Source organism: Benincasa hispida, chromosome 1, assembly GCF_009727055.1.
Source record: "Benincasa hispida cultivar B227 chromosome 1, ASM972705v1, whole genome shotgun sequence".
Taxonomy (NCBI): Eukaryota; Viridiplantae; Streptophyta; class Magnoliopsida; order Cucurbitales; family Cucurbitaceae; genus Benincasa; species Benincasa hispida.
In genome coordinates, this window is record NC_052349.1 from 645,329 (window position 1) to 656,011 (window position 10,683).

Consider the following 10,683-nt stretch of genomic DNA (forward strand, 5'->3'; position numbering starts at 1 on the left):
CGATGCAAAGTTCTGGTGGGAATCCACACAAAGAACAATCAAAGGTACAGTCTCATGGCAGCAATTCAATCAGGCTTTTTAAAACAAGTATTTCCCTTTGACAGTGAGATATCAAAAGGAAGTGGAATTTCTTAATCTTCGTCAAGAGAACATGTCGGTGGCAGAGTATGAATGGAAATTTGATCACTTGTCCCACTTTTTCCCTCGACTAGTGGACACAGAAGAGAAGAAAGTGGAAAGGTTTATTTGGGGATTAAGAGAAGACATTCGAGACATTGTTACTGCTTTCCGACACAAAGAGTATGCCCTTGCCCTCGAGTCGGCCTTACTCATGGAAGTAGATTTTGCTGCCAAAACCTTAACTTCTGAACGAGGATTCATGCCAAATCAAAAGAGGAAATTCACCTAACAGGGCTTCCAACGTTCACAACGGCAAGCAAAAATTTCCCAAAGCACATAGGGCGTACAGTTACAACAGAAGAGTCAAACATTCACATATTCTAAGTGCAGAAATTGTGGAAAACACCATCAGGGGCAATGTTTTCGGAACTATGTAAAGGCTTGCCCAAAGCTCATCAACCAAGTATCAATTGCCCAGACCACCCAGCCTACTAGTAACAAGGTTACCCAACAACAGAAAGGACGGGTGTTTGCTGTTACACGTCAAGAGGCAGAGGATCAAGATGCAGTTGTTATAGGTACATTACCCATCCTCGGGTATTATGCCTTCACTTTATTTGATTCGGGCTCTAGTCATTCATCATCTCTACAACATTTGCAGAACATGCTTAATTAACATCAAAGCCCTTAGGCTACATTCTATCCGTAGCTACTCTTGCCGGAGTATCTATGTTGGCCAACTCAATAGTGGAAAACTGTGAATTGTCAGTATCAGGACATAAACTAGGGGTGACCCTTATCATCCTAGACATAAGTGATTTTGACATAATACTAAGTATGGATTGGTTAGCAGCAAACTATGCAAGCATAGATTGCCATAATAAAAAGGTCATATTCACCTTTCCAACAGGAACCAAGTTTAAGTTTAAGAGTTCTAATACATAATCAGCCCTAAGAATAATTTTAGCCTTAAAACCTAAACATTTGCTCAACTATGGGGCTTGGGCATATTTAGCAAGTGTAGTGGATTTACGAAAACAAAAGGATGAAATTAAGGCCATTCTTGTAATAAGAGAATTTGAAGATGTATTCTCAGAAGAGCTATCAGGTTTACCACCTAGTCGAGAAATAGAATTTTGTATAGATCTAATTCCCGGAGCTGAACCAATATCTAAAGCACTATATAGAATGGCACCTGCGGAATTAAAAGAACTCAAAATACAATTACAAGAATTGTTAGATAAGGGATTTATACGCCCTAGCGTGTCTCCATGGGGAGCACCTGTCTTATTTGTTAAGAAAAAGGATGGATCAATGCGTTTATGTATAGATTATCGGGAGTTGAATAAGTTGACAATAAAGAATAAGTACCCACTCCCATGCATTGATGACCTATTTGACCAATTACAAGGAGCCTCAGTATTCTCCAAAATAGACTTACGATCTGGATATCATCAACTACGAATCAAGGAGTCTGATATACTCAAGACTGCTTTCCAAACAAGACATGGGCATTATGAATTCATTGTGATGCCCTTTGGATTAACGAATGCCCCAGCAGCCTTCATGGACTTGATGAATCGAATTTTTAAGGACTATCTTGATAACTTCGTGATCGTATTTATAGATGATATTTTGGTCTATTCCAAGTCCGAGGCAGAACATGAAAAACATCTTAGGGACGTCCTTTCCATATTAAGAAATGAAAAGTTGTATGCCAAATTCTCCAAATGTGAGTTTTGGACGTGACAAGTCGCCTACCTAGGGTATATTGTAAAGCAAGAAGGAATCTCAATGGATCCTGCTAAGACTGAAACAATCAGTGAAGTGTGCAGTTTCCTTGGATTAACAGGATATTATAGACGATTTGTGAAGAATTTCTCAAGTATAGCATTACCCTTAACTAACCTCACTAAGAAGGATATTATAGAAGGAGTTGTGTGCATTCTATTGCATATATCTGACGTCCCAACGCGTTACATTCACTTAAACGCATCAAAGCATAAACACATCACTTACACTTAGAACTTATTCTTCCAATTTAGTTTATACAATACACTCCTAGAACGAATCACGATAGCAACGAACACTGGACATCCCCAAATCCTAAAGTGGCGTAAACTACCTTTATAGCCTCTCTATAACTCAAAAGGTGTTTCAGAAATACTTTTCGAGAGAACATTGTTCAAAATAGAAACTGCAGTTTCCACTATAAATCCCCAAAACGAGTATAGAAGATGAGTATAACTCATCATAGACTGAACCATGTCCAACAGGGTTCTGTTTCTCCTTTCTGATACACCATTCTGCTGAGGTGTACTTGGGGGACTTGATTCCATGTTCTATCATATAGTTCTGGAATTTTAAGTCCATATACTTTCCACCATGATCAGATCGTAATGTTTTTATCTTCTTACCTGACAAGTTTTTAAGTTCAGCCTTATACTCCTTGAACTTTTCAAGAGCGTCAAACTTATGTTGCATTAGGTATAGATACCCATATCTTGAATAATCATCTATGACAGAGATGAAATATTCATACACACCTCGAGCTCTTAGACTCATCGGACCACAGGGATTTGAATGTATAAGCTCTAAGGTCTTCTTGGCTCTATAACCTTTTCTAGTAAAAGGTCGTTTGGTCATTTTGCCTATAAGGCATGATTCACATACCGGCAAAGAGTTTTCTTCTAAATCATTTAGAAATCCACATTTCACCAACTTCTCAATCCTATTGAGGTTGATGACCTAACCTTAGATGCCAAAGATGGACATTTTTCTTAGGAGAAACCCTTGGTCTTTTTGAAGTTGTTGCTGTTTTGAACATTTCAGTATTAAGTAAGGCTTTTATGACTAATGGCCTTCGTACATACAAGTTATTTTTCATTGAACCAAAACCAATTTCCATACCATTCTTAAAAATAAACACCAATTTCCATACCTTGTTCAATAAAACAAGACACTGAAATTAAGTTCCTCTTGATATGAGGAACTACATAAACATTATATAGTAATAGATAACGGTTCCTGTCCAAAAATAACTTTAGCCTGCCTAGAACAACAGCTAAAACAACTCACCAGTACCGACTCGAAGTGTCAACTCTCCATCTTCCAACTCTTTCCAGGAATTAAATCCTTGGTAGGAAGAACTTACGTGATTAGTAGCACTTGAATCAAGTATCCAGGCACAATCATCATTCTCTACCAAACATGTCTCCAAGACCAATAAATCACATTTACTATCTTTAGAATTCTTCCTCTTCTGGATAGTAGTGGGATCAGTATCAGAACCTAAATAAGCTCCAAGTTCCATTTCAGAGAACGATTCTCGTCGATGAACTTCATCAGAGTCATCAACAATTGCTTTCTCTTTTAGTCCCTTGATGTTCAAGAAAGACAAAAGATTATCTTTAGTATTGACACTACTGGTTTCTTTGTCATCCATCCCTTCTTGCTCAAAAAGTGAGAACTGACGTTCAAATAATTCTTGCACGAGTCCATGATCGCACGTAATGACCATGTTCTCAACCCTTTTAGCCAATGCATCAGGTATGCTAGCCAAAATGTGAAGTCAGGCCATCGAACTAGCCTTCATCCACACCTCATATGCATTACAAACATTTTGTGGTGCATCAAGGGTCGGGACTTGAGGACATTCCTCAACCATGAAAAACTCGAGGTCGTTTACCACGAAATATGTTTTAAGAGACTTTTTCCAATGTATGTAATCGGTCAAATTAAAAGACGCAATTAACGAAAAATCATATAATGACATGTTGTTGAAAAAACAAACATATTGATCTCATTAGATTTTAGCAAATACTCTTTAAAACAAATCCAATCTGGTTTAGCAAAATCTAAATGAACCCCATGCGATATCTAGTTTTTCAATGATGCTTCAGTGGATTAGGACAAAAGCCACCGAAGGATAGTAATTTATCACTCCTCTAAATTGAGACATTCTCAACTAGTCATTACACCGGAACAACCTATAACGACTAGCCATCATTGATTTGGTCAAGAAATCATTAACTTGCTTAACAATTTCCCATAAGTGTGACCCTTCATTTTAGAACCTAGAGTTCCGCCCAAAGTAGCCAATCCGAAGGGAAAAAATCTGATTGGGGAAAAAACTAAAGCGACCCTATCCATTTATGGAGTTTTCCTTGATATTGACCAACCGCACAAACCATCTGAAGGGGGATGCTCCCAGGACTGTCTCTTATACACATCTAGATGTGTATAAGAGACAGAAGAAGATCTCACGGTGCAAATCAATGAAGGAGACCGTAGACATGTTGACACCTGTCTCTTATACACATCTAGATGTGTATAAGAGACTAGATCAACGTTGTATACTTGCAGTAAATCTATCTAATTCATCTTTCCAGGTAGGTTCTCAAGTAGGGATGTTCCGTTTCCGTCAACTTAAATACCCCAGCCTAGCTAGAACCCGCCTTAGACAAAAGGTCCCTTATAGATAGATTTAATACAAATTTAATCTTTGATTCAAACCAGTTTAATCCTATTAAACCAATTCAAAAGATTAAACTTCGGTTTCTAATCTCATTAAAACCATGAACTTAGGTTTATCTCAATCAAATTTTATAACCCTTTTAAAACATGATTTTCCCTAAGTTCGCATGTAACTCTTTCTTATTGGTTTTAGTTCTAATTTTCATTATAACTCTTATAAAAGAAACAACTAAAACCATCCACAATGCAAAGCAACACATACAAGGTATTTATAACTCTTGTAAATAAACCTAAGTGTCATGCTCCATGCATTGTTCATTCATTACTACTTTTATATAACTCTTATATAACAAAGTAATGAACCAATCATACATGCTCTCATACACCGTTATACTATAACACATATAATATAAAGATGATGCATGAATATGCTTAATGCATGTATAAATATAACTCTTATATTATAGGATGTGTGAGCATGCTTTAATGTAATTTCATCATGCGATCTACTAAATTATTACATTTATAATATAACGATGATGCATGAACAAATGCATAACCAAAGGTGGGTTTTAAATCTATATGTCATACATTATGGCATATAAACAAACATACATCTCATGTACATTAGATAAAAGTTGATGAACCGGGATAATTAGCCTTAAATCCTCAAGAATAAAGCTAACTATTACAAAGAGCATTGAGTCAACCGTTTCAAACAGGCAAACCGGGTCTTGAACTGTCCGGATGAAGCTGCATCTCCTTTATCGTGTAACAACTCCTTGTGATCGTCTAGCAATGCTGTGTGAGCATAAATGATCGTTGAGCAACGATCGAGGACCTTTGACTATGCGATGAAGCATGAAGGTCACGCGATCGTGTAGCGCACATCGTGTAACACGTCTTAAATGAACAAGTAGACGAAAACTATGCGGTGAAGCATGATCGTCTAAACGATCGTGTAGCAAGCATCAAGTATCATGTATCGGGTGATCAAGTAGCCAGTGACTATGTGATGAAAGATGCTGGACTATACAGTCATTTAGTGTGCGTGCCTATTAAACAACAAGTGTATGCAATTGTTTAGCTCAAGCGTCCACTTGATCGAGTAGCCAACACAACATGATAAAGTAAACTCTTTACTCAATTGTTAGCATCAGCTATACGATCGTTTAGTAAATACAACACGATCGGGTAGAACTTTTCTACATGATCGTTTAGTTTGGGCTACACGATGCGACCAACCTTTGGTCTTCTTCCTTGATGAGAACAACATCTCCACGCTTCGAAACTTCATCACGAATGATTAAAAAAAAAACTTCAAACACTTTGAATACAAACTCGATTGCTTGTTAATTATGCCCAAAAAAGCAGAGGCCCTTACAAATTAACACTTTGTAAACTTAAAGAAAGCTTTAAATAGAGGAAATCATCCCCTAAACATCCATAACACATCCACAAACACATTTAACTCTTAAACGCATTGTAGAACAAACTTAAAACCCACCATGACTGTAAAAGAAGTTCAATACAACAATGGAATTTGGAATATCAGAACAACCTGGCTCTGATACCAATTGAACGAAATCTAAACAGAGATCTCCATGAGCGGAAGCAGATCGTTCCAAATCCCATTGAGAATAAACACAAACAATTACAGTCTATATGGAAACGAACAGATTATGCATAATTAGAAACTAAAGCATGCTACTTATAAAGGAACAAACAGGGATAGAGTATGCAAACCTTTGAAGAACTATTCTTCAAGTATCCCTCGATCATATAGCAACTGGTTCAACAGCACGAACTCGAACACAATGATCAAAACTCGATCTCAATGAACGTCTGAATGAACCTCGATCCCAATCAAGTCCAACTCAATCCTTGAACAGCACAGGAACACCACCACAAGTGTTACCTTGGTATTCTCAGTGTAAGAATCCAGATGTTGTGAGCTCTGTATGATTTTAGATTGAGGAAAGCAAGAGGTAAACGATCGAGTAAGTGGGAAATGAAGATTGTCTGTCGTATAGATGAAATACTCGATCGTTTAGAAAATGAAAGCCTATCGTAGACTTTGCTATTCGATCGTGTAGCAACGATTAAGCGAGTAACTATCGTATAGTAAACTTATAGCTCGATCGTGTATGCTCTCTATGCTATCACTTAGTAAAGCCCTTTTACTTGATAGCCCTTTTCTTGAGATTATTCCAAGTTAATCATCAAAAAATTTTGGAAAACCATTTTCCTTTTTATCTCACAGTTACCATAAAACTTTCAATAACCTCCCACTCAATTCGATTATTAGAGAAAAAGAATAATTAATTATCATATAATTAATATGTTATAAATAAATATAATAACCAACTTATCATATTATATTTATAACCTAGTTTTAATATTTCATCATATAACCATAGTTTTTTTTCTATTTTATGGTATATAATATAAATCATATTTATATTAAATGTCCAATCAATATATCTAATACATCATATCAATTATATCATATATAATTGAATTTCCTCTTGTTAATTTGAACATTTCAAATTAACCCAAAATCTGATTCTCAACTTGAACCCATTGAGCTACCAAGGGGACCTCATGGACTTGTAGCTTGAAGCTCCAACGGTATGTGAATAACTGATTAAACTTTTTAATCACGAGATCCACTATCCGTTAATTATTGGTCACTCCACTAAAGACTTATAGCTGCACTCTTCGCACTACAGATATATTTCTGTGTTCATATGACCATCAACATTGCGATGACCCTTCATAAATCGCTCGTAAGTACAACTAGGCCAATTCACCGATTTTCCCCGTGTAGTTACATCTAACTCCTTAAGTACAACTGATTCCTTTAATGAACAATGAGTCATAGTCCTACTATGACTGAGTCCTCTCGAACCAAGACAGGGTGTGGCCACTATGTTCAAGACCCAAAATCAGCCCTTAAGGGAGCAATTTATCTATTTACCCCTGCTCCAGGGAAGGAGTGAATTTCGTCTTGTGTAGCTGAGTTCCTAGCTCCCCGATCAGATGAATCCCCAAAATGGTAGGCTTGTTGAGTTGGCAATCTGGCCACTCTCACTCATGTAAATCAAAGGACCGCCTTCATAGGCAGGAGTTCCTAACTCACTCAGGATTAAGGTCATGTCACCTATGGTTATTTTAGTGAAATGTAAGTCTTAATTATCAATGGTGTTATATAAAAAGACTAATCATCTCATGGTTCAGTCTTATACAAACTCTTTGTATTAGGACACCCCCGCTCGCATGTCTCCACATGAATTTTCAGGATCAAACCATTTGTAGCACTTTACAATACTTGTAAACATCTACAAAGCGGGTCATATCTGTAGTGTCAACATGATAAGATACCCCTCCTTTATCCATCTACTACAGACCATTTAGGTTATTACTTAAGGCATGATCCACTTGTATGTCTCACATACATGCTTAAGTTACATGAAAAAACCATGGATCTTAGTTTATTGGATTTGAGTAAATGCTTATAAAAGAACATTTATTTTCTTAATAACAATATGTTTACAGAGGTGTTTACAAACTACGAGACCACTGGGAGAATTAAGACACCAATCCCAACAACGATTAGTTACAAATGCCTTTTGACAAGCATTCATCGTAGTAGGTCGAGTGAACCAAAAATCTATTAATAGATAAGAACATTTCATCCAATTCCCAAAAATATATATTTGGATAAAATTCGAAGTAGTAACTAATCCCAACATTGATGTATTGAACAAAGTCATATACGTAAAAAATATCAATAAAATATTTGGATATGATCCAAATATCATTTATTTGGATGAGATTCATATAAGTGGATTTATATAAATGTGATTTATATTAAATTTTTATATATAGTTGAGAGAGAATAATATCTATAGTGTATATTGTATTTGATGCAATATAAAACTATAATCTATATGTTATATTTGATATAAAATATAGTGTATATATATATATATATAATAAAATTGTTATTATATATATTCTATTTTATTAATTTAATTGAAATTAATAAAAAGGGAAGGAGTTAAAACTCCCTCCCCTTATTCTCTCAATGATATTACGTGGGATTCAAGTTAGTTGTGGAAGATAATCTTCTTTTTCAATTCACTTTGAAGAGAAGAAGTGTTCTTTCTAAGGAAAAAACACACAGAGAAGAAAAGTTCTTCTCATCCCTCTACTAATCTCCATATCTTTCCCTCTTCCAAGGATTCAAGCAAAGCCCACAACTCTTACTTGAATATTTTAATCCCAAGAGAATACAGAGGGTTCTCGAGTGGTGGTGTCTATTCATGAAGAAGGAGATCTTCGTGGAGAAGGAGTTTCGTTCGTGGCTTGTACGAGGGATTACTTGAAGAAAGAGTTCTTCAAAGGTAAGTGTTTCTGAAACCCTTTGTATTTGTTTTAAAGCATGCTGTAATTTTAAGTAAATGCATATCTTGTTGTTGTTTTACTGTAAAAATTTATATTCAATAAAAATGAAATTTGGGACGATATTTTCTTCTGTTCAAAGGATTTTCTTCCTGAAAATTTCCTTCAAGACAGTGATAGAGTTCTATCACTGTCTATTAGTAATACAAAGTGATATAACTCTATCACTCTCTATAACAGTGATTGAGCTCTATCACCAGTCATAGACTGTGAGCTCTACTTTGATAGACAGTGATAGAGCTTTATCGTTGTCTATCAATGATACAAAATGATAGAGCTCTATCAATGGTACAAAGTGATAGAGCTCTATCACTGATAGACAGTGATAAAGTTCTACCACTTTCTATTGGTAATAGATAGTTATCGATCTCTACCACTTTCTATAACAGTGTTTGAGCTATGTCACTAGTGATATATTATGATTGAGCTCTATCATTATCTATCACTGATAGACAGTGATAGAACGTTATCACTGTCTATCAGTGATTGACAATGATAGAGCTCTGCACTAATAGACAGTGATAAAACTCTATTACTGATATAAAGTTATAGAGCTATATACATATTAATATTTGCAGATTTTATCTTCTTTTTCTTTTTTTTTTTTTTTTTTTTTTGCAGCAAATTGATATTATGGTTAATGTTCCTGTAGTTGTTTTTTTTTTGGTGGACAGTGGACTCATTACAATTCTTATGAGAATTATATTGTTGCTGGAGTTTTTGTTGATGATATGATAGACTTCAATGGTTTACTTAGTTTGATATTGGGTGAAATTCAGTTGGATGTTTCTATAGATTTATTAGTATTATTAGAATTTGGTCAAACTAATATTCAATATGTATTCCAAATAAAATAAGATAAAGATGTTAATTGGTATTTTTCTTTGGCTAAAGATTCAGGGACTAGACATCATTTAGTTTCTCGTGCTAGTCATCATTCTATAGAAGGATCTTGTATTGGTATTAGTGGTGGAGGTGGTGATAGATTGCTATGTTTAGGTTCTTCTTCTAGTTCTTCAAATGATCAAGTTTTACGAGATGTTAGTTTTAATGGGGATTTGAAGGAAAAATATGTATTTGGAAGTAAAGAAATACTGTCCAAGTGTTTTTATGTAATAGCAGTGAAAAAGAATTTTTATGTAATAGCAATGTTTTTATGTAATAACAGTGAATAGGAATTTTCAATTCAGGACTACATGATGAAATTCAAAGTCACTTGAGTTGACATGTTTACAAGAAGGCTGTCAATGGTATGTTTGGGCATCTCGGTACAAGAAAAGTGAGTTGTGGATGCTTAGAATTTACATTTCTGACTAAAATTGTTCAATGAATACAACTCAAAGTTGTCATACGTAAGCTTCTTCATCTGTAATTGAGAATTGCTTGAAAAGAGGATTTTAGGTTTATCTCTACTGATCACTCCCTTTGTAAAGATATTGTTCATAAGGCCCTAAAATGGTAGGTTTGAGTCGGCGACCTGGCCACTCACATCCATACAAATCAAAGGACCACCCTCAATGGTAGGAGTTTCCAACTCACTCAGGATTGAGGTCATGTTACCTATAGTAATCCCAGTGAAGTGAAGTCTTTATCATGAATGGTGTTATATAATGAGACGTT